This window comes from Pseudophryne corroboree, chromosome 3, assembly GCF_028390025.1.
Source record: "Pseudophryne corroboree isolate aPseCor3 chromosome 3, aPseCor3.hap2, whole genome shotgun sequence".
NCBI lineage: Eukaryota > Metazoa > Chordata > Amphibia > Anura > Myobatrachidae > Pseudophryne > Pseudophryne corroboree.
In genome coordinates, this window is record NC_086446.1 from 776,107,380 (window position 1) to 776,133,942 (window position 26,563).

A 26,563-nucleotide genomic window follows, 5' to 3' on the forward strand; every position below is an offset into this window, starting at 1 on the left:
TAGCAGCAGGGGAAAGTGCCATGCGTGGGGCTGTATGATATCCATATTGTATACATAGAATACCGTCCGCTACCATTGGAGCACTGATTGGTCATTATACTATGCCCTGTGTGACAATTAGGTGCAGAGCAGGGGAAGGTATTACAGTAATGGTTTATGACAGTGATGGGGAACCTTGGCTCTCCAGCTGTTGCTAAACTACAAATCCCAGCATGCCCTGCAACAGTTTTAGCATAGCCAAGGAGCAAAACTGGAGCAGGGCATGCTGGTATGTGTAGTTCAACAACACCAGATGATAAGAATCCAGATGTGTGACAGAATGTCCTGTAACCGATCATCTCTCCCTCTCCTCTAGTGGCTCATTCCACGGACCCCGGACAGTCTGCGGAGAAGCCCGTCATCCGATGCCATAAATGTGGGGAGCCGTGCAAAGGAGAGGTGCTGCGCGTCCAATCCAAGCACTTCCACATCAAATGCTTCATCTGCAAAGGTGAGACTGGGGGCGACACTTCCCTTCCTCCGCTAATGGCGTCCGGTAGTTACCCCGCCTGCCCCTTCATTATCTATCTGCCCGGCGGTTACCCTTGTGCTGTTTGCGTCTTGTGTTTAGGTCTTTTTTTATTATCAGTGTTTACAGATAAACCGTCCAGGTCCATTGAGCGCCGGCAGTGGGTGTGGCATGGAATGGTCCTTTAGCAAATACATAACATAGCATAGTAGGGTGTCCTGCCACCACTGTACATAGGGGGTAATTCCAAGTTGATCGCAGCAGGACATTTTTTTAGCAGTTGGGCAAAACCATGTGCACTGCAGGTGGGGCAGATGTAACATGTGCAGAGAGAGTTACATTTGGGTGGGTTATTTTGTTTCTGTGCAGGGTAAATACTGGCTGCTTTATTTTTACACTGCAAATTAGATTGCAGATTGAACTCACCACACCCAAATCTAACTCTCTCTGCACATGTTATATCTGCCTCCCCTGCAGTGCACATGGTTTTGCCCAACTGCCAAAAAAATTTCCTGCTGCGATCAACTCGGAATTACCCCCTTAGGCCATTAATCAGGGCAGAGTTTGGAATGTTCTACGCCCGGTTCTAGCATTGCACCTATAGTGTTACAGCATAATAACTATTGTTGTGGGCGTCTGACATAGCAGTATCCAGAGTTTATGTATTATACACATGTTCTTATCCTGCTCAGATACACGACGCCTGCGCCCTACGTTACGGTCTCGTTTCCAGGCTGCTCCTGACCTTATTCTGGGTTTTTATGAATAATGGGTCTAATTCAGACCTGATCGCTGATGTGTGATTTCTCAAGGCGTCCGATTATCGAGCAACTGCGCATGCGTACGGATCGTGATGAGGAGGCGCGAGGCCAAACTGCGAAAGAAATCAGCGTCTTTTTTGATCGCTGGGCGAATGCAGGCTGAGTGACAGGAAGCGGACGTTTGTGGGTGGTAACTGGACGTTTTCTGGGAGTGTCAGGAAAAACGTAGGCGTTCCCAAGCGCTTTCAGGGCGGGTGTGTAACGTCAGCTCCGGCCCCGATCAGCCTGTTTGTATCACATTGTAGGAGTAGATCCTGGGCTGCGCACAGACTGGAAAAATCATTGGATGGTGAGTGAGTTGTGAACGGATTTGCAGCTGGCCGGCGTTTGCAAAGCTTTTCACCCGGCGTACGAAGACTTGCACGGGACGGATTTTCACTCTGTATGAGCGGCGACTATCTGATCGCAGACCTCTGCAAATTCGCAGAGGTGCGATCAGGTCTGAATTAGGACGGCGGACTCTATGTTCCACTAATAGAATTCTGAACATTGCAATAAGCGATCATTTGCTCTGTTATCGCTTGCCTGAGATGACGGTAACAGGAAAACTACTGCCATCATTCTTCTTAACTAGCGCCCCCCCTGCAAAGGCCTGAGAGTGCAGGTGAATGTTACCGCTGGGGATAGTTACGCTATAGCCAGCGGTAACAGTGAGTAAAATACAGTTGCCGGCAAAAACACCCTTCTTGCCCTAAATGTAGGACGGCAGAGTGATGTATAGTATACAGTATGGGGGGAATTTAGACCTGATCATAGCAGCAAATTTATTAGCAGTTGGGCAAAATCCTATGGGGGGGATTCAGACCTGATCGTAGATGTGGTAAATTTAGCACAGCTACGATCAGCTTCCCTGACATGCGGGGGGACGCCCAGCACAGGGCTAGTCCGCTCCGCATGTCAATCCCTACCCCGTCGCACAAGTACAAAAGCATCGCACAGCGGCGATGCTTTTGTACTAGAAGAGTAGCTCCCAGCCAGCGCAGCTACTCGTCGCTGTGAGGGTCGCAGCTGCTCCGTGTGACATCACGCAGCCGCCGCGGCCCGCCCCCCAACAGTCTGGGCACGCCTGCATTGCCCGGACCGCGCCCCCTAACGCCGAACTGCCCAGCGACCTCCTCTGCCTGTCAATCAGGCAGAGGCGATCGCAGAGCTAAGACAGCCGTCGGCTGTTTTCGCACAGCAGCCATCAGGTCTGAATTAGCCCCCATGTGCACTGCAGGGGGGACAGGTGTAACATGTGCAGAGAGTTAGATTTGGGTGGGGTGTGTTCAAACTGAAATGTAAATTGCAGTGTAATAATAAAGCAGCCAGTATTTACCCTGCACAGAAACAAAATAACCCACCCAAATCTAGCGCTCTCTGCACATGTTACATCTGCCCCCCCCCTGCAGTGCACATGGTTTTGCCCAACTGCTAACAAATTTGCTGCTACGATCAGATCTGAATTACCTCCCATATGAGAGAACTCTGCTTTTATAAGGGGGACTGTGGCATTCACTGTGAATATTATTGCCCCACATGAGGAAATCTTGTTGCAATTGAGCGCCCATCCCCACAGCTGAGGTCACCCCGTTATGCCCGGCTCCTGCCATGAAGCAATGTGAATTTTGTGGTGTCTAAAGTTCTCTAATGCCCAGGGCCGCAGCTGGCAGAGCTGCCAACCTGTCCCTCTATGTCGCTAGTGATACCATAGAAACAGGGGAATCGCTGAGTGTGAAATTATACTAAAGTAACTGAAAACATAATTCCGCTGTGGAACAGGTGGTCTGCCTGCAATGCCCTGCAACGCTTTCCCAGAGGAGGGGGCAGCTCTTTCTGTTTATATATCTGTAAACGCCACTTCATCCGTCTAGCTATATATCATTCCAAACTTTGTGCTTTTCCTAATGGTGATGTATATAATCCTAATCTCCCAAGACCCCTGGAGCACCCGCTCATGTGTCTGCATTCCATACGCATCATATGCCTCAGTATAGGGAGCTGCTGCATATCCGTCGGCCGCCCATCGCTGCGTCTCCCCCCCAGGGTGTTCTCCATCTACAGCCAACTACTCATAAGAGGCTTTATCAATTCCCGGGGGGGAAGTTTTCTAAAAGGGTCCCATTGTGCGGCTGCGATAAGAGGGGTAGTGGAGATACCTTAAAACTTTTTTCAGTCAGCTCAAGCAGAAGTGATTGTGCCTGTCCTCTGACGGGGGGGCTGACTACGTGACATGCCAGCAATTTCCTGAGTGCTGGGCGGGTGATAAGAGTCCCACTGGAAGTTTCTTCAGTTTATGTCTCAGCGTCCGGCGCCCACTGTGCTAGAGGCAGAGGGACCAGGCTGAGAATCGTGCACCGGGGGGCAGAGAGGTCAGTGCGAGGCGTTTGTGTGTAAGTAGTGTCTTGTGTGTCAGAGTTTGTGTATCCCACCTGTCTGTGTTCTGTTTTGGAACGTACAAGCTGGTACGGTGATGGGTATCGGTGCACAGACGATGGTAGTGACGATTATACATGTATTGTCCAGCTGTGGGTGAGGCAGGAAATTATAATTAGGTTTATGTTACTGATTAGTAGTTACGTAATCTGAAATACGATTTGTTATCAGACAGGGGGGTCATTCCGAGTTGTTCGCTCGTTGCCGATTTTCGCTATGCTGCGATTTGTTGCAAAATGCGCATGCGCAAGGCACGCAGGGCGCATGTGCTTAGTAGATTTGCTGTGGATCCTGCGGCGCTTTTCAGTCGCATTGCTGATCGGTAAATGATTGACAGGAAAGGGGCGTTTCTGGGTGGTAACTGAGCGTTTTCCGGGAGTGTGCTAAAAAACGCAGGCGTGTCAGGGAAAAACGCAAGAGTGGCTGGAGAAACGGGGGAGTGGCTGGCCGAACGCAGGGCGTGTTTGTGACGTTAAACCAGGAACTAAACGGACTGAGCTGATCGCTATTTGTGAGTAGGTCTGGAGCTACTCAGAAACTGCACAGAATTATTTATTAGCAATTCTGTTAATCTTTCGTTAGCAATTCTGCTAAGCTAAGATACACTCCCAGAGGGCGGCGGCCTAGCGTGTGCAATGCTGCTAAAAGCAGCTAGCGAGCGATCAACTCGGAGTGAGGGCCAGTGATTGTTACCTCCTATAAGGTAGTTGTGAATGAGCACTAATTAGAAACTGGTAATCAATAGATGTGTAGTGTGGCTGTAATTTAGTCTATGATCACTGTATATATTCCCAGTGCCCAGCATACACACGTCTATGCTCACTATACACATTCCCAGTGCCCAGCATATACACATCTGTGCTCACCATACACATTCCCAGTGCCCAGCATACACACATCTGTGCTCACCATACACATTCCCAGTGCCCAGCATACACACATCTGTGCTCACCATACACATTCCCAGTGCCCAGCATACACACATCTGTGCTCACCATACACATTTCCAGTGCCCAGCATACACACGTCTATGCTCACCATACACATCTGTGCTCACTATACACATTCCCAGTGCCCAGCATATACACGTCTGTGCTCACCATACACATTCCCAGTGCCCAGCATACACACGTCTGTGCTCACCATACACATTCCCAGTGCCCAGCATACACACGTCTGTGCTCACCATACACATTCCCAGTGCCCAGCATACACACGTCTGTGCTCACCATACACATTCCCAGTGTCCAGCATACATACGTCTGTGCTCACCATATACATTCCCAGTGCCCAGCATACACACGTCTGTGCTCACCATACACATTCCCAGTGCCCAGCATACACACGTCTGTGCTCACCATACACATTCCCAGTGCCCAGCATACACACGTCTGTGCTCACCATATACATTCCCAGTGCCCAGCATACACACGTCTGTGCTCACCATACACATTCCCAGTGCCCAGCATACACACGTCTGTGCTCACCATACACATTCCCAGTGCCCAGCATACACACGTCTGTGCTCACCATACACATTCCCAGTGCCCAGCATACACACGTCTGTGCTCACCATACACATTCCTAGTGCCCAGCATACACACGTCTGTGCTCACCATACACATTCCCAGTGCCCAGCATACACACGTCTGTGCTCACTATACACATTCCCAGTGCCCAGCATACACACGTCTGTGCTCACCATACACGTGCCCAGTGCCCAGCATACACACGTCTGTGCTCACCATACACATTCCCAGTGCCCAGCATACACACGTCTGTGCTCACCATACACATTCCCAGTGCCCAGCATACACACGTATGTGCTCACCATACACATTCCCAGTTCCCAGCGTATACACGTCTGTGCTCACCATACACATTCCCAGTGCCCAGCATACACACGTCTGTGATCACCATACACATTCCCAGTGCCCAGCGTACACATGTCTGTGCTCACTATACACATTCCCATTGCCCAGCGTACACACGTCTGTGCTCACCATACACATTCCCAGTGCCCAGCGTACACACGTCTGTGCTCACCATACACATTCCCAGTGCCCAGCATACACACGTCTGTGCTCACCATACACATTCCCAGTGCCCAGCAAACACAGGTCTGTGCTCCCCATACACATCCCCAGTGCCCAGCATACACACGTCTGTGCTCACTATACACATTCCCAGTGCCCAGCGTATACACATCTATGCTCACCATAAACATTCCCAGTGCCCAGCAAACACAGGTTTGTACTCACTATACACATCCCCAGTGCCCAGCATACACACGTCTGTGCTCACCATACACATTCCCAGTGCCCAGCATACACACGTCTGTGCTCACCATACACATTCCCAATGCCCAGCATACACACGTCTGTGCTCACTATACACATTCCCAGTGCCCAGCATACACACGTCTGTGCTCACCATACACATTCCCAGTGCCCAGCATACACACGTCTGTGCTCACCATACACATTCCCAGTGCCCAGCATACACATGTCTGTGCTCACTATACACATTCCCAGTGCCCAGCGTACACACGTCTGTGCTCATCATACACATTCCCAGTGCCCAGCATACACACGTCTGTGCTCACCATACACATTCCCAGTGCCAGCATACACAGGTCTGTGCTCCCCATACACCTGCCCAGTGCCCAGCATACACACGTCTGTGCTCACCATACACATTCCCAGTGCCCAGCATACACACGTCTGTGCTCACCATGCACATTCCCAGTGCCCAGCATACACACGTCTGTGCTCACCATACACATTCCTAGTGCCCAGCATATACACATCTATGCTCACCATACACATTCTCAGTGCCCAGCTTACACAGGTCTATGCTCACCATACACATTCCCAGTGCCCAGCATACACAGGTCTATGCTCACCATACACATTCCCAGTGCCTAGCATACACACGTCTGTGCTCACCATACACATTCCCAGTGCCAAGCGTATACACACACACATCTATGATCATCATACACATTCCCAGTGCCCAGCATACACACGTCTTTGCTCACCATACACATTCCCAGTGCCCAGCATACACACGTCTGTGCTCACCATACACATTCCCAGTGCCCAGCATACACAGGTCTGTGCTCACCATACACATTCCCAGTGCCCAGCATACACACGTCTGTGCTCACTATACACATTCCCAGTGCCCAGCATACACACGTCTGTGCTCACCATACACATTCCCAGTGCCCAGCGTACACACGTCTGTGCTCACTATACACATTCCCAGTGCCCAGCATACACACGTCTGTGCTCACTATACACATTCCCTGTGCCCAGCATACACACGTCTGTGCTCACAATACACATTCCCAGTGCCCAGCATACACACGTCTGTGCTCCCCATACACCTGCCCAGTTCCCAGCATACACACGTCTGTGCTCACCATACACATTCCCAGTGCCCAGCATACACACGTCTGTGCTCACCATACACATTCCCCGTGCCCAGTATACACACGTCTATGCTCACCATACACATTCCCAGTGCCCAGCATACACACGTCTGTGCTCACCATACACATTCCCAGTGCCCAGCATACACACGTCTATGCTCACCATTCACATTCTCAGTGCCCAGTATACACACGTCTATGCTCACCATACACATTCCCAGTGCCCAGCATACACACGTCTGTGCTCACTATACACATTCCCAGTGCCCAGCATATACACGTCTGTGCTCACCATACACATTCCCAGTGCCCAGCATACACACGTCTGTGCTCACCATACATATTCCCAGTGCCCAGCGTATACACGTCTGTGCTCACCATACACATTCCCAGTGCCCAGCGTATACACATCTGTGCTCACCATACACATTCCCAGTGCCCAGCGTATACACATCTATGATCACTATACACATTCCCAGTGCCCAGCGTATACACACACACATCTATGCTCACCATACACATTCCCAGTGCCCAGCGTATACACACGTCTGTGCTCACCATACATATTCCCAGTGCCCAGCATACACACGTCTATGATCACCATACATATTCCCAGTGCCCAGCATACACACGTCTGTGCTCACCATACACATTCCCAGTGTCCAGCATACACACGTCTATGATCACCATACACATTCCCAGTGCCCAGCATACACACGTCTGTGCTCACCAAACACATTCCCAGTGCCCAGCATACACACGTCTGTGCTCACTATACACATTCCCAGTGCCCAGCATACACACGTCTGTGCTCACTATACACATTCCCAGTGCCCAGCATACACAGGTCTATGATCACCATACACATTCCCAATGCCCAGCATACACACGTCTGTGCTCACTATACACATTCCCAGTGCCCAGCATACACACGTCTGTGCTCACCATACACATTCCCAGTGCCCAGCATACACACGTCTGTGCTCACCATACACATTCCCAGTGCCCAGCGTATACACACATCTATGATCACCATACACATTTCCAGTGCCCAGCATATATACATCTATGATCACCATACACATTTCCAGTGCCCAGCATACACACGTCTATGATCACCATACACATTCCCAGTGCCCAGCATACACACGTCTGTGCTCACCATACACATTCCCAGTGCCCAGCATACACACGTCTGTGCTCACTATACACATTCCCAGTGCCCAGCATACACACGTCTGTGCTCACTATACACATTCCCAGTGCCCAGCATACACAGGTCTATGATCACCATACACATTCCCAGTGCCCAGCATACACACGTCTGTGCTCACTATACACATTCCGAGTGCCCAGCATACACACGTCTGTGCTCACTATACACATTCCCAGTGCCCAGCATACACACGTCTGTGCTCACCATACACATTCCCAGTGCCCAGCATACACACGTCTGTGCTCACCATACACATTCCCAGTGCCCAGCGTATACACACATCTATGATCACCATACACATTTCCAGTGCCCAGCATATACACATCTATGATCACCATACACATTTCCAGTGCCCAGCGTATACATACACACATCTATGCTCACCATACACATTCCCAGTGCCCAGCGTATACACATCTGTGCTCACCATACACATTCCCAGTGCCCAGCGTATACACATCTATGATCACTATACACATTCCCAGTGCCCAGCGTATACACACACACATCTATGCTCACCATACACATTCCCAATGTCCAGCGTATACACACGTCTGTGCTCACCATACACATTCCCAGTGCCCAGCATACACACGTCTGTGCTCACCATACACATTCCCAGTGCCCAGCATACACACGTCTGTGCTCACCATACACATTCCCAGTGCCCAGCATACACACGTCTGTGCTCAACATACACATTCACAGTGCCCAGCGTATACACAACATCTATGATCACCATACACATTCCCAGTGCCCAGCATATACACATCTATGAACACCATACACATTTCCAGTGCCCAGCGTATACACACACACATCTATGCTCACCATACACATTCCCAGTGCCCAGCGTATACACATCTGTGCTCACCATACACATTCCCAGTGCCCAGCATACACACGTCTATGATCACCATACACATTCCCAGTGCCCAGCGTACACACGTCTGTGCTCACTATACACATTCCCAGTGCCCAGCATACACAGGTCTATGATCACCATACACATTCCCAATGCCCAGCATACACACGTCTGTGCTCACTATACACATTCCCAGTGCCCAGCATACACACGTCTGTGCTCACTATACACATTCCCAGTGCCCAGCGTATACACACATCTATGATCACCATACACATTTCCAGTGCCCAGCATATACACATCTATGATCACCATACACATTTCCAGTGCCCAGCATACACACGTCTATGATCACCATACACATTCCCAGTGCCCAGCATACACACGTCTGTGCTCACCATACACATTCCCAGTGCCCAGCATACACACGTCTGTGCTCACTATACACATTCCCAGTGCCCAGCATACACACGTCTGTGCTCACTATACACATTCCCAGTGCCCAGCATACACAGGTCTATGATCACCATACACATTCCCAGTGCCCAGCGTATCCACACATCTATGATCACCATACACATTTCCAGTGCCCAGCATATACACATCTATGATCACCATACACATTTCCAGTGCCCAGCGTATACATACACACATCTATGCTCACCATACACATTCCCAGTGCCCAGCGTATACACATCTGTGCTCACCATACACATTCCCAGTGCCCAGCGTATACACATCTATGATCACTATACACATTCCCAGTGCCCAGCGTATACACACACACATCTATGCTCACCATACACATTCCCAATGCCCAGCGTATACACACGTCTGTGCTCACCATACACATTCCCAGTGCCCAGCATACACACGTCTGTGCTCACCATACACATTCCCAGTGCCCAGCATACACACGTCTGTGCTCACCATACACATTCCCAGTGCCCAGCATACACACGTCTGTGCTCAACATACACATTCACAGTGCCCAGCGTATACACAACATCTATGATCACCATACACATTCCCAGTGCCCAGCATATACACATTTATGATCACCATACTCATTTCCAGTGCCCAGCGTATACACACACACATCTATGCTCACCATACACATTCCCAGTGCCCAGCGTATACACATCTGTGCTCACCATACACATTCCCAGTGCCCAGCATACACACGTCTATGATCACCATACATATTCCCAGTGCCCAGTGTATACACGTCTGTGCTCACCATACACATTCCCAGTGCCCAGCATACACACGTCTATGATCACCATACACATTCCCAGTGCCCAGCATACACACGTCTATGATCACCATACACATTCCCAGTGCCCAGCATACACACGTCTATGATCACCATACATATTCCCAGTGCCCAGCATACACACATCTATGCTCACCATACACATTCCCAGTGCCCAGCGTATACACATCTGTGCTCACCATACACATTCCCAGTGCCCAGCATACACACGTCTATGATCACCATACATATTCCCAGTGCCCAGTGTATACACGTCTGTGCTCACCATACACATTCTCAGTGCCCAGCATACACACGTCTATGATCACCATACATATTCCCAGTGCCCAGCATACACACATCTATGCTCACCATACACATTCCCAGTGCCCAGCGTATACACATCTGTGCTCACCATACACATTCCCAGTGCCCAGCATACACACATCTATGCTCACCATACACATTCCCAGTGCCCAGCGTATACACATCTGTGCTCACCATACACATTCCCAGTGCCCAGCATACACACGTCTATGATCACCATACACATTCCCAGTGCCCAGCATACACACGTCTATGATCACCATACATATTCCCAGTGCCCAGCATACACACATCTATGCTCACCATACACATTCCCAGTGCCCAGCGTATACACATCTGTGCTCACCATACACATTCCCAGTGCCCAGCATACACACTTCTATGCTCACCATACATATTCCCAGTGCCCAGCATACACACATCTATGCTCACCATACGTATTCCCAGTGCCCAGCATACACACATCTATGATCACCATACATATTCCCAGTGCCCAGAGTATACACGTCTGTGCTCACCATACATATTCCCAGTGCCCAGAGTATACACGTGTATGGGAGGTGTGTCAATGGTGTAGAGGGTTATACTGAGTTGACCTGAAGTGTGAATACTCCCATTTTCAGATGTACTGTATATTTGATGATATGGCTGGTGCATTGGCACTGATGATGATGAGTATCACCGTAAGCTTACGTATACTGTATGTGCATGCCACTCCTCATATGGGTGATTAAACGCATATAGGAAATACGCCTACGTTATGTTCAACTCCACATAAGGTAGGACCTTCCAGATCTTGGTGTGTGTCACCTGTTGTAGCGTCCAGTCCCCAGCTAATGTAACACAACTCCTGGCTTATTATTGTTTGAGAAAAATGGTTGTGGAGTAACATTCCTGCATCATTGGACACTGGTTCTGCTTAGGGACAACGTCCAGCGATGGTTTGCCACATGATGGGCAATGGTTTGGAAGTCTGATGTTTTCCCACCATCGATGGCAGAGATGTGGTAATGTTTATTAATGGTGCGTGGCTATTAGCTCCGGTCTTGATGTGCGTCACTTAGCCCCGCCCTCCTTCCCTGATGGTCCCTCTGCATTCCTGTGTCCCTGAGTAGTGATGCCCATCGATGGTTCTAACCATCAATGCTTTTCCTTCCATGGTTTCCTACCATCAATGTAAGTACGGATGCCACCTTCGATAGGGACCATTGGTGGTGAACCATGTGATGTTCAGCGACTTTACCAACACCCCTGATTTCAGGAACGGCTGTGCTGTGACTGCTCCCACACACACAATTACCCCCACAGGAATTGCTGGGCCTGTCCCATTTCTATTCCACACACAATTACCCCCACAGGAATTGCTGGGCCTGTCCCATTTCTATTCCACACACAATTACCCCCACAGGAATTGCTGGGCCTGTCCCATTTCTATTCCACACACAATTACACCCACAGGAATTCCTGGGCCTGTCCCATTTCTATGCCACCTGTCACTCAGGAAGGGCTGGAGAAGGTCTGATTGGGGGTGACACTAAACTGGTGGAATCAGATAGTTTGCAGGATTTGGAGTAGGACAGATTTTCCCAAACTCTGCCATTACAGGCCAGGTTTTAAGGATATCCATGCAAAACTCCCAAATAAATGTTTTAAACTAGATGTTTTGTTAATCCCAAGAGGTTAATGATTAGCAGGCTGCCCAGCGAGGTAGAAATAATTAGTGGTTGGAGTGCGACAGCAATTATTGCCGGCCAGACTGTTGTACACGCGGATGATCCGGCCTCGTGTTCCCATGTAAATGACTCTTACCTGCTGGGTCGGTATTATCCAGCCCTGGCCTGTCCTGTAAAGCGCTGTGTTGTTGCATTCCATCATTATAATATACACCATGAGACTCCGCTCCTGGTACTGCCAGGACTCCATCCTCCCCTTACAGACGGTCCTGTGACTACCCGTATACCCGGCCTCTGTTATATGCTGAGGAGGGCAGTTATCTGGGTAAGAACATTGTGTTTTGGAATTATCCTGTATCTTGTGTGTGTATTACGTGTGCTTTGTGCTTATTCTGATTTCCTTTATTGTATTCATTCTCATTAGATATTAACTTAGGATGTTTTCGGCTTTGAAGTGAATGATATGGGGATATTCACAGGAGCAAAGAGTATTTTAGGGGATGAGTGTGTTGAACATGTGGGAGGCAGCATGAATGTGTGAGAGAAGCCAGGGAGGCATCTGTCAGGGGCAGGGTCCTCCAGCAGCACAGAGTATATCAGGTGGTGAGTGACCTGCAGGTGACAGGGGCAGTGACATGATGTGAGGAGAGGAATGGAGGCAGCAGGAAGCCACAGACTGAGAGTTATATAGTGGGAGGAGCAGTGTCCCCAGCAGCACAGAGTATATCAGGAGATGAGTGATGTGTCAGTGAGGACAGGGCTGCAGGTGACAGGGGCAGTGACATGATGTGAGGAGAGGAATGGAGGCAGCAGGAAGCCACAGACTGAGAGTTATATAGTGGGAGGAGCAGTGTCCCCAGCAGCACAGAGTATATCAGGAGATGAGTGATGTGTCAGTGAGGACAGGGCTGCAGGTGACAGGGGCAGTGACATGATGTGAGGAGAGGAATGGAGGCAGCAGGAAGCCACAGACTGAGAGTTATATAGTGGGAGGAGCAGTGTCCCCAGCAGCACAGAGTATATCAGGAGATGAGTGATGTGTCAGTGAGGACAGGGCTGCATGTGACAGGGGCAGTGACATGATGTGAGGAGGGAATGGAGGGCCACAGAGTGAGAGTTATATAGTGGGAGGAGCAGTGTCCCCAGCAGCACAGAGTATATCAGGAGATGAGGGATGTGTCAGTGAGGACAGGGCTGCAGGTGACAGGAGCAGTGACATGATGTGAGGAGGGAATGGAGGGCCACAGAGTGAGAGTTATATAGTGGGAGGAGCAGGGTCCCCAGCAGCACAGAGTATATCAGGAGATGAGTGATGTGTCAGTGAGGACAGGGCTGCATGTGACAGGGGCAGTGACATGATGTGAGGAGGGGAATGGAGGCAGCAGGAAGCCACAGACTGAGAGTTATATAGTGGGAGGAGCAGGGTCCCCAGCAGCACAGAGTATATCAGGAGAGGAGTGATGTGTCAGTGAGGACAGGGCTGTATGTGACAGGGGCAGTGACATGATGTGAGGAGGGGAATGGAGGCAGCAGGAACCACAGACTGAGAGTTATATAGTGGGAGGAGCAGGATCTCCAGCAGCACAGAGTATGTCAGGAGATGAGTGATGTGTCAGTGAGGACAGGGCTGCATGTGACAGGGGCAGTGATATGATGTGAGGAGGGGAATGGAGGCAGCAGGAACCACAGACTGAGAGTTATATAGTGGGAGGAGCAGGATCTCCAGCAGCACAGAGTATGTCAGGAGATGAGTGATGTGTCAGTGAGGACAGGGCTGCATGTGACAGGGGCAGTGATATGATGTGAGGAGGGGAATGGAGGCAGCAGGAAGCCACAGACTGAGAGTTATATAGTGGGAGGAGCAGGGTCACCCAGCAGCACAGAGTATATCAGGAGATGAGTGATGTGTAAGTGAGGACAGGGCTGCATGTGACAGGGGCAGTGACATGATGTGAGGAGGGGAATGGAGGCAGCAGTAAGCCACAGACTGAGAGTTATATAGTGGGAGGAGCAGGGTCCCCAGCAGCACAGAGTATATCAGGAGATGAGTCTGATGTGTAGACATAAAGAATAGAATGAATCAAAAATCATGAGCCCAACTTGCTACATATGTGAAAAGCAGGGATGTTATTGGAGCTTGGGGAGGGCTGCCTCCATCTAAATGTCCTTCAGTATCACAGAACACCCCCCTCTAGCTGGTCCCGGAAGCATATTGACATGAATCAGCCATTGCTGCAGCTTTCCTCCTTGTTTACATGAAGCTGCAGCATCTTTTTATCCTCAAATCCTCCATTTCCTCTCACAGCAAACGCCCTACCATAAATGAGCACAAGGACGCAGGGGAACGAAGGACTCTTCCTAAATATAGAACTGATAAAGGACCCAAAATAGTTCATCTTCTCCCCAAGTGAGGAGGTCCACGTCCAGGGTGACATGCCAGGAATGTGCTGTGCGGAACAGCTGAGTAACACAGAGCCCAGCCAGGCGGGGAGCTGACAACACAGCAGCCGCCGAAAGTAAAATATTGTATTTAATGGACAGGAGAAAGGGATCAGGAATTAGCTAATTAAATGGGAAAGGATAAAGATATGCTGAGACGGATGAAAGATTTAGCTGGACAAGGCTATTATCATCCCCCTCTCATTGATTGACAAATGCATTTGCAGACGCAGGAAACATAAGGCGGCCTGCTGACTTTACATGAGATTCCCCGCTCACTGCCAAACGTAACACCTTCATGGAGGAAAGTCAATAAGAACATGACATGCGGTAGACGGTGTGACCGGTGGGAGCACTGATCCCACTGGCTCCAGGAGGGATTGTCATACAGTGCTACACGTCCCTTTCTCTGGGCCGGTGACACCGGTAGCATTTCACAGTCATGTCCGAGCATGTGCCACGCGTTTTACAATAACCTGATCCGTTCACCCCTGTCTGTAAGAGCCATCGGAGGAGCGGCCTTCTGCCAAAACCTCCAAACAGTTTCTCACTCTGTTCATTAGGGTGTGGATCATTAGATCGACAGTGTCTAGGTTGACAATGTTTAGGTCGACCACTATAGGTCGACAGTCAATAGGTCGAAAGGGCTTCTAGGTCGACATGTGCTAGGTCAACGGGTCAAAAGGTCGACATGAGTTTTTCAGGTTTTTTTTTACTTTTTCATACTTAACGATCCACGTGGACTACAATTGGGAACGGTAACCTGTGCGAAGCGGTACCGGAGCGAGGCACCTTGCCCGAAGCATGGCGAGCGAAGCGAGTGGACACGGTGCACTAATTGGGGTTCCCGGTCACTCTACAAAGAAAACGACATGAGTTTTTTTTTTTTTGGGTGTCGTTTTCTTCGTAGAGTGACCGGGAACCCCAATTAGTGCACCGTGTCCCCTCGCTTCGCTCGCCATGCTTCGGGCCCGGTGCCTCGCACTGCTACCGCTGCGCTCGGCACAGGTTACCGTTCCCAATTGTAGTCCATGGGGATCGTTAAGTATGAATAAGTAAATAAGTTAAAAAAAAAGAAAAAAGAAAGAGAAACTAATGTCGACCTTTTGACCTGTCGACCTAGAAACCCCGTCGACCTTCCAACCCTGTAGACATATTGACTGTCGACCTATAGTGGTCGACCTAAATATTGTCGACCTAGACAGTGTCGATCTTCAGACCGGATCCCGTTCATTATTACACAGTTGTTTTGCTGACATTTAAAGGGACATTTCTACACCAACTTGTTTATAGGTTTAAATAACAAAAAGGGTCCTGCAAATGGTATAAAAATAATGAAGTGTCACCATAAAGTCACTTATTTATCAATGAGTGATACATTTCACTGTGAGTGATAAACTGCACCAGCCAATCAGCTCCTAACTGTCATTTTTCAAACACAGTCTGTGACATAGCAGGGAGGAGCTGATTGGCTGGTGCAACTTATCACTCACAGTGAAATTTATCACTCATTGATAAATAAGGGCATACATTTGGTATTCTGACCTCTCCAGTAGGGAATAATAAGATTTGGGACGGGATAAGAGAGAGGAGTCACTTGCTTGGGTTGCAGAAAGGTTTTAGAGGCGATTCAGGCTGTGGTTGTGCGAGCGCAGAGAGTAGATTTGTGGCAGCGTGATTGTGTAGGGGGATGTAGTTCATTTACCAAAGGACAGGATTCCGGCGGTCGAAATACCAACGCTGGAATCCCGAAGAATGCCATGAGACCGTCGTCTAAACCTTGACGGAGGTCAGGATGCCGGCATCCAAATATTGACGCTCGGAATCCCGATCGTTTTTTCAGTGGGACGCGCTCGTGTCCTTACACGGGGGGATCGGACGTTAGGTTTAGACATTAGAAGGCGGGTTAGGTTGCAGGGACAGGAAGGGTAGGGTTAGGTACCGGTGAGGGAGGGTTAAGCACTTAGAAGGGGAGGTTAGGGATAGGCACCCAGCGGGGAGGGTCAGGTTTAGGCAGCGGGGAAGGGAGGGTTAGGGTTAGGTACCACCGGAGAGGGTTAGTGTTAGGCACCACCGGGGACAGTTAGGTTTAGGCACCCACTAGGGAGGGTTAGCGTAGGGAACAGGTGAGGGTTACGGTAATTTCTGGGGGGCTGTCGGGATTCTGATGGTCGGGGTGCCGCTGTCGGCTTCCTGTCCATCGGGATATTATTCTGAATCACGAATGCTGCTTTGTACAAGGACTTTGTGTCTGAGTACAGTCAGTCCGGCCGATGGACCGAGTGGAGGTTTTTCAAACCCAAACTATATCATTATCTGAAGGAAGGAGAAAGATGAACACAAGGAAGATTTTTTTTTTTTAAAGGATCATCTATCCGCCATATCCACCTTTTTACCATAAAACAAAGTTTCAAAACAAGAGCCAACCATTTTTCCAAGCTCCCTATTAAAGGACCACTAAACTCCACAAGTGAAACTTTCAGATATGAACCATGTAGGTAAAATGCACTGTCCGGTGTTACCCTGACACTCCGCTGTGGATTACAGATAGCTGAAGCTCTTCCCACATTTATATAACAATGGTCTGAGGGGATCTTAAACGGGTCGAAAACTGAGATTACAGTCACTTAAGCTGCTGTGACATCACTGGGCCCACCCCAATCCACACCGTGCATTTCTTCTATGCACATTCCCACAAGACCACCTTTCTGGGTCATAAAAAAGGGACAATTCCACCCAAAAAGTGACAGTTGGGCATCGGGATACTGGCAGTAGGCAGTTCCTAATTCTCCTCACAGCGGGACATTGCAGTAACATTGGGACATTGCTCTGTCCTCGTGACCCGGTTCATTCCTCTGTCCTCCAGTATATGAGGAATGAGTGCTTCTCTGCAGGAGTCGCAGCTCTTGGGAAGAACTTGTCTGTGGAATCTGAGCCGATAGGAAGCTGTGACCTTGGAATCATGTGAAACAATGCACTGCCCTGGCTCCCACTTGTCATCCATTTTTAATTAGACATTGGGAAATTCAGTACATTGGGGGTGGTGGTGGGGGGGGAATAAAACAGGAGGTACTATGATTTCTACATATAATTTCTCCTGGGGACACAGTGTGTGCTCCATCATCCGGCCGTGTGGGTAGAACTTCATATCTAGGACTGGAAGGAGATGTCACTGTTTGTGCCTTTGGGGAGCTGCATGAGAAAAGCCCCATTGTCCGGTAAATGATTTATTTTCATTATGCAGATTAATTCCCAATGAGGAGCAGTTTTTCCAGAATGCACCTTTGCACAAGCAGCAAGTACCTGGAAGCACCTACCCACTGGTTCACTGGTGCAGTGTGCTTTACCTGTGTAATAATGACTGCGACACTATAATCTGGGACCACCGCTGTGACCTAGCTGACCGTGGCATTTCTCTGTAGATCCTGGCAAACATAACATCTGCCTGAGGAGGTTCCGTCCAGAGGACACTTCCCTGATCAGTGACATGACATACACTGATTAGAACAATGGGGGTAATTCAGAGTTGATCGCAGCAGCAAATTTGTTAGCAGTTGGGAAAAACCATGTGCACTACAGGGGGGGGTGGCGCAGATGTAACATGTGCAGAGAGAGTAGATTTGGGTGGGGTGTGTTCAAACTGAAATTGCGGTGTAAAAATAAAGCAGCCAGTATTTACCCTGCACAGAAACAATATAACCCACCCAAATCTAACTCTCTCTGCACATGTTACATCTGCCCCCCCTGCAGGGCACATTGTTTTGCCCAACTGCTAACAAATTTGCTGCTGCGATCAGCTCAGAATGACCCCCTATATCTCTACCGTCGATACAAACGTTCTGGAATCACATTCCTTTTGCCAGTAGCTGCAGTCCCTATGCCCCCTTACCTCCCACCTATCTTCCAAAAGTTGCTTTTCCCAGATAAACAAAGCCCTTCGGGATCAGCAGATTCCATCAGTGGATGACGAGACATAAGCCTGTAGCATGGCCTGTGTCTGGTTAGTAATGTGTATGGACCCCAGGCCTGAATACAGATAACGTATAACTCAGAGCCCGCAGGATCTTTTTGTGCCGCTGTCTTTGAAAACCTTTTTATTTCTTATTAATTATACTTACAGTATAGGGTTTCTGCTATTGTCCAGTGTCTAGCTAGTGCCACAAGGGCGCTTTATGTGCCCAAGTATTGAGTGCCAAATGCCGGAACACCGTGCAGCCCTTAGCATGACGGCGAATTGCACATACTTGCCCACTGTTCCGGAATTTCTGGAGTTCTCCCGGACTAGTTCTGGGATATTAGACCAAGCTCCCAGATACCAAGGTCTGGCCACATCAGACCCTTTCACGCTGCACATCCACCCGGGTCCGACACATGGTTAACCCTGCTTTAATCCCGGATTGAGTTGCCGAGTTGCTCAACCCGGGTTGTTTCACTTTGGCGCTTTCACACTGCACCACGACCTGGGTCGTCCCAGCAATAACCCGGATTATTTTGGCGACGTGAAAGGGGCTTTAATGATGCAATTCACAGTGAATCACAGCATTAAGCTCTCATTACATTGTTTGGTGGGGGCGGGCTTATAGGGGGGGGGGGGGGGGGGTGTTGATGTAAAATGCACTTCTGACGGGCGCAGCTTGGCCCAAAGCGAAATTGGCGTGTAAGATTGGAGCATGTCTGCAGCCTGCAAGGGGAGGATGCACAATTTTTTGCATTTGCAGGGCAACATAGGGGTGAGTCATGTTTTCATCTTTTCCCTCCAGCTGTTTGTAGTTTAACGTGTCCTTTAAATCCTTACCAGAGGCTGGGAGAGTCGGCTGGGACTTGTAGTTCCACAACAGGCGAAGAGCCGCTGGTTGTCAGCCTTGAGCGCAGATCCTTTCAGGCTGTGACAGAGTTAATAATTAATCTGCAAATCCCTGTGACCAGCTGCCGGCGATGTGCGGGACGGAGCTGAGATTTCTAATTGCAGAGATTATGAAAGATGCCGCGTCCCGGCCTCCGCTGGAGAATTGCTCTGACAAGCGTCCAACAGAAGTTTAATTCTCTGTGCGTGAGGCTGGGGAGGACCAGTAACGTGGGCAGGCTGCACTGCAGCACTATCACTACAAGTCCCAGCATCTCCTGACAGTGTGTGGGGGTTGTAGTTCCCTGGCACCTGGTGAGTGGGGATACACGGATAGCAGCGGAGAACATGCCATACATGCACGTGGTTCTTTCACTGATGTCTATAAGAAAGAGTATTTGGGCCTATTTATTAATAAGAATCATTTATACAGCTGCTTACCATGGAGATTAAAAAAAAAAAATCAGTTGCTGATGTCATTTATCAATAATATCAGCAACGTGTCACCTGAGCTGCCCGGCTAGTGCCACACAGGTGCAGACTGCAGAGTGGTTATGATCAGTGGTAACTAGGCCCAGAGCCGTTGTGAGTAATGGGCAGTAACCAGGGACACACGCAGTGCATCAGAATGCATGGATCCGGCCTTTCACTTCCCTAAAAATAATACAAAATTGTAAAAAAAATAATAATAAAAGAATAACGTTTTTTGTTTTTTTAATATTTTCTTCCATGACTATCACAACACGTGGATAATAATGGAAATTATTGCTATGTTTGTAAAGTACTGGAGACTCTCCCGCGCTTTGCAGTTGTTAGCGAGACCCCCCTTCCCCCCCTTCCCCTTTCATTTATAGGACGAATCAGCTTTAATGACTTTCGTCCTATAACAAATATGCCCCATGTACGAGTTATTCTGACTTTGTCGCCTTTTGCCATTCACATTTGGCGCTCCTTCAGCTCTATCTGTAGCTGGGCGGGTAGTGCGGTAAAACCGCTTCAAATAGAAATTGCAAAAATGTATTTAAGATTTGTTAATATGGATCTAGAACCTCTGTACAGGTCTGTCTGTCTATCCACCTATCTATCTGTCTGTCTGTCTGTCTGTCTGTCTGTCTATCTATCTATCTATCTATCTATCTATCTATCTATGTGCATCAAGCTTACATCGCCTATAACCCCCTACCTTAGAATGTAACCTATCCCGGGGGCTGCCCAGAACTCCCCTCCCTCCCCATTTCCTATGTGTTGGTATGGTCCACTCTGTGATGGGTGTGCTGTATACTTATTGGCCTCTGGTCCGGTACCAGCCAAAGCAGTATTCAGTTGTGTTGTTTGTGCATTATAAGCACGTCAGACAGATCCCTGCGGAGAAGGTAACCAAAAACCCTGTAGCAAGTCCCAGCAATGGGCAGGAACATTTCATAGGTTATTTCCAGGAGCTGGAATGTTTATTCAGAACAGCAGCCAAGTCATTCAGCTCTCTTACTAAACACCTGTGTGCAGAATATAAACACGAACAGCCACGTGACAGAGTACACCCAGTATATCTAGTCCCCAACACCTCCCAAAATGTTATATGTTTAGAAATAGCCCGTATTACTTTCCTAGGTTCCATTTATTCCAAAATGCAAAACATTTTAGGGACATCCACCAACTGGCGCAAATAGCAAATAGTTTAATCTTACGTTTGTGCGCTTACACCTTGTTGACTGCATGCGGCTCAGTATGAAACACGTTACAGTATTACTTGTATAGTGTCCGATGGGTTCATTTCTAGTAACCAGTAAAGACAGAGCGTAAGTCAATGGGGGTCATTCCGAGCCCCCCCCCCCCTTCCCCGCAGAAGTGTGAAGGCATCGCACAGCGGCGATGCCTTTGCACTTCAAGAGTAGCTCCCGACCAGCGCTCCCCACCCCACCCAACGGTCCGGCCACGCCTGTATTGGCCGGACCACTCCCCCTAAACGGCAGCTTAACGCCGCCGTTCATCCCCCTCCCGCCCAGCGACCGCCTCTGTCTCAGAGGCGATCGCTAGGCAACGATGGCTGCCATGCGCCGGTTCACTGCGGCGCCAGCGCATGCGCAGTTCCAACCCGATCGCTGCGCTGCAACAAACTGCAGCAAGTGATCAGGTTGGAATGACCCCCAATGTTGGGCTGCCTGTACAGTCTATTTTCCTTGCGATACAGATCCCGCAGACAGCACGTCGGCATCGCAAGGACTATACACACGGTGCGATATGCACTATATTTCAAAATCGTAAGTAAAATCGCACCGTGTATACACACCTTTAGATTTGGGTGGGTTATATTGTTTCTGTGCAGGGTAGATACTGGCTGCTTTATATTCACACTGCAATTTAGATTTCAGTTTGAACACCCCCCCACCCAAATCTAACTCTCTCTGCACATGTTACATCTGCCCCCCCCCCCTCCCCCCTGCAGTGCACATGAGGGATCATTCAGATCTGATTGCTAGGCAGCGATTTTTGCAGCGCTGCGATCAGATAGTCGCTGCCTACAGGGGGAGTGCAGTTTCGCTGTGCAAGTGTGTGATCGCCTGTGTAGCATTGCTGTACAAACTGATTTTGTGCAGTCTCTGCGCAGCCCAGGACTTGCTCAGCCGCTGCCATCACATCAGCCTGTCCGGGGCCGGATTTGACGTCACACACCCTCCCTGTAAACGCTTGATCCCGCCTGCGTTTTTCCGGACACTCCCTGTAAACGGTCAGTCACTACCCACAAACGCCCTCTTCCTGTCAATCTCCTTGCGATTGCCCGTGCGAATGGATTCTTTGCACCATCCCGTCACAGGGCGCCGATGCCCGTTGCAGCCGTGCGACGCACCGGCGCAGTGCGGTGCATATGCACGCGCAGTTCGGATCTGAATGACCCCCCATGGTTTTGCCCATTAGCTAACACATTTGCTGCTGCGATCAGATCTTAATTGGGCGCACAGTCTGCTCTGTGTGATTTCTTGTATTTCCTTACACAAAGTGATAGTTTCCCGTGAGCTGGATTATAAACTGGAAATTTTATTGTAGTGTCCTACTTGTTGTGACTCTGGTAACGCAGCGCTGAGGGAGTCGGGTCATAGGCAAACGCGGGGGGGGGGGGGGGGGGGGTTCTGGTTGCCCAGAAACCCCCCTCCTCTTGGCAAGTGGCTCAAATTATGACAATAGCAATAGTATATAATATGATTACTAGAGCTGCCGGGACCTCATGCAGTGTAAAGGACAGAGCAGATCTGCTGCACATGCCCAGTGGTAGCAGCTTCTTCTACCAGGTTTGCTGTGTGTGTGGATCTGAGTCCTCAATCAGTGCACTGGACCAGAGAGTAGCTACCAGGAAGAAGAGACAGGAGCCTTACCATGAGGTGGGAGAATGTGTGCTTAGCAAGTGCAGTACTGGTTCTATTATGTTTGTGTATTTATTTATTATAGTATATTTAACCTTTTCTTGACCACTTACCTTATTTATATTATTTAAATATGTTTGATACAGCCTATACTATACACCATCTATAATGTTAAATATTAATACTGTGTTCCAGTAGTGGGAGATTGTGTATTGTATTTGGAAACCCCCCTCTAGAAATCCTGCGTTTGCCACTGAGGGTCACCAGTGCTGTATTACTGGGCGTGCTGGCACCAGGGCTGCGGCACTGGTAGGGTTACTGAATGTCTCTGATGTCTCAGACATTTACCATGTGGCTGACATTAGGAATGGGCTATTGTGCAGGATTAATTGTGTGGGTATTGATTGCGATGTATTTCTCTGTCTGCTGTAAAAGGGTAATAGGAATTATGCATGAAGGATGACATCGCCCTGGAATTGGCTTTTAGCATTTTATTTTCTGTCTCTAAATGCAGTCGTTCAGCCGGTTCATTGCTGGGGGATTCTGTAAAGCGTCGTGGAGCAAATGTGAACCCGTCTTTTAGCAAAACAAATGATATCGGCCACACGGAGAGCGCTGATCTTGCATTTCTGCAGCGACTGATTGATATATAAAGTGGCGGACACTCCAGTGTCGTTATGCAGTAATGGTTAGAACAACAGAGGCGGGCATATCCTATCGGCACTTGGTGCTGGACTTAAGGGCATGGCCTGGCGGAGGGGCTAGAACATCATGCGTAGCATAAGGGCAGGAGGGGTGCCTCCGTAATGGCAGTGAAAGCGTTCTGTGGCGATGTAGCTTCGCTATTCTTTCCTGTGCAGATAGATGAGCATGTACTGCTTACCGTGATAAGGGGTGATGTGCACGGCCGGACATTGCGGCGGAGCATCGCAGAGAAGGGAATTCCCCCAAAAGGTTAGGTGACCTCTAAGGGAGTAACTGCCACCAAGTAGAGGGGGGTTTGGCTGTACACAAGTGTATACCTGGAAGCGACGGAAATACGCTAAGAGGTTAAATTATGTGAACTCTGTCAGAAGTTTAAAAGATCCGTCTAAATAAAATCTGTTGACTTATGCAATTATCCAGAACTGTAATTGTTGAATTAGGCGCTAAAAACATTGCAAAGATGTGAAGTGCAAGCCCTTCGCCAAGTAGAACACCCGCTCTTCCTATAGCAATGATCAATCTATCAATCAAAACCATAGGGGTGATTCAGACCTGATCAGCTTCCCTGACATGCGGGCTAGTCCATCCCGCATGTCTGGCTCTGCCCGCCGCACAAGTACAAAAGCATCGCACGCAATGTACTTGAAGACTAGCTCCCAGCCAGCGCAGCTCCCAGCGCTGGCAGGGAGCTACTCGTCGCTGCCGGGTCGCAGCGGCTGCGTGTGACGTCACACAGCCACCGCGGGCCGCACCCCCAACGCCTACGTTGCCCGGACCGCACCCCCTAAACAGCGGCCAAACGCAGCCAGTCCGCCCCCTCCCGTCCAGTGACTGCCTCTGCCTATCAATCAGGCAGAGGCGACCGCAGGGCTAAGACAGCCGTCGGCTGTCGGCGCATGCGCAGTTCAGACCTGATCGCTGCTGTGCGGAAACGCAGGGCAGCGATCAGGTCTGAATTAGCCCCCATGTGCACTGCAGGTGGGGCAGATATAACATGTGCAGAAAGAGTTAGATTTGGGTGGGGTGTCTTCAAACTGAAATCTAAATTGCAGTGTAAAAATAAAGCAGCCAGTATTTACCCTGCACAGAAACAATATAACCCACCCAAATCTAACTCTCCCTACACGTTACATCTGCCCCACCTGCAGTGCACATGGTTTTGCCCATTTGCTAACAAATTTGCTGCTGCGATCAGATCTGAGGCCCTCATTCCGAGTTGTACGCTCGCTAGCTGCTTTTAGCAGCAGTGCAAACACTAAGCCGCCGCCCTCTGGGAGTGTATCTTAGCTTAGCAGAAGTGCGAACGAAAGGATCGCAGAGCGGCTACAAAAAAAGATTGTGCGGTTTCTGAGTAGCTCGAGACCTACTCCTAGCTAGCGATCACTTCAGTCTGTTTAGTTCCTGTTTTGACGTCACGAACACGCCCTGCGTTCGGCCAGCCACGCCTACGTTTCCCCAACCACTCCTGCGTTTTTATCTGGCACGCCTGCGTTTTTCCACACACTCCCCGAAAACGGTCAGTTACCACACAGAAACACCCACTTCCTGTCAATCACTCTGTGGCCAGCAGTGCGACTGAAAAGCGTCGTGAATTTGCCTCGGCTTTTGTGAAAGTACGTCGCGCGTGCGCAGTGCGCACCATACGCATGCGCAGAAATGCAGATTTTTAGCCTGATCGCTGCGCTGCGAACAACGCCAGCTAGCGATCAACTCGGAATGAGGGCCTGAATTAGGCCCTACAAGTGGACTGACTGCAACCGCACCTAGAATATAACAGGTGGGAGTTGGTGGCACCCGGCAAGACCCACTTAAATCCGCCGGTTTAGGCTTACTGCTATCGTTTGCTATCTGTAACTGTTTGAACAAATTGCTCTTTCAATTCTAAAATACTGAGGCCCAAAATTAAAGTCTGGAACTTACAGACTGGTCCTAGCTGGTAAGTCTTCCGAACCTCGGCCCATGTTGTTTTTATATGAATCCACATATAAGAGCCCAGTCCATGAAAGCAGAATAGACCAGGGACGTTGCATTCTGTTGAAGCTGAATAACCGTATAAATTAGTGCGCTGGCAATTGTCTGACATTTGAGGCTGTTGTGTTTTTTAATTGAAGCTAATTAATTGAATACTCAAAGGATGGCTTGCTGCCAAATCGTCTGTTTTTATTTACGTACATTTTAATGAGCTTGTTGCAGGCCAGAACTTTTGTGGGAAATAAAGTTTGTGGTAGCTAAAGAATAATACCCATCCCTGGCTGCCGCCGGTGTGCCGGAAGCGCCAGGAGAGAGACGTGGGCGCTGCTTGCAGAGCCTGACCCGCAGCCAGGGGTGCAGGAGATTTCACCTGTTAGGTCCAGTCTGAGGAATGGCCACAGCTGGCGGACGCAGAGATCTCTGTGTGTGACGTTACAGCTGTTCTCCTGATACCCCTCTCATAGGGTATTAGCTATATGAGGGTATGTAATGGAAACTCTGATTTATTATTATATTATTTATCATTTACTATATTACACAGCGCTGTGCAGAGAATATTTCCGTCATTCACATCAGTCCCTTGTACAGTGGAGCTTGCAATCTAAATTCCTGACCACACAAACACATATGGTCGCTTTTTTTTTTAAGCAGTCATTTAGCTTACCGTATGGGGTTGTTTTTTTTGGACTGTGGGAAAAAAGAGGAGCATCTGGACAAGACCCAGGCAAGAACG

At 49.2% G+C, this 26,563-nt stretch overlaps 1 protein-coding gene across 6 annotated transcripts in view; it reads left to right on the top strand.

Annotated features, from left to right (window-relative positions):
- Positions 1-355: 355 nt before the first annotated feature.
- Positions 356-26,563, top strand: part of ABLIM1 (actin binding LIM protein 1) — a 235,503-nt gene continuing 209,295 nt past the window's right edge. For all 6 annotated transcript variants that reach the window (XM_063962540.1, XM_063962538.1, XM_063962543.1 and 3 more), the window contains exon 1: positions 356-490. The gene's annotated coding sequence lies outside the window, so the exon portion shown is untranslated. The remainder of the gene's footprint in view (positions 491-26,563) is intronic.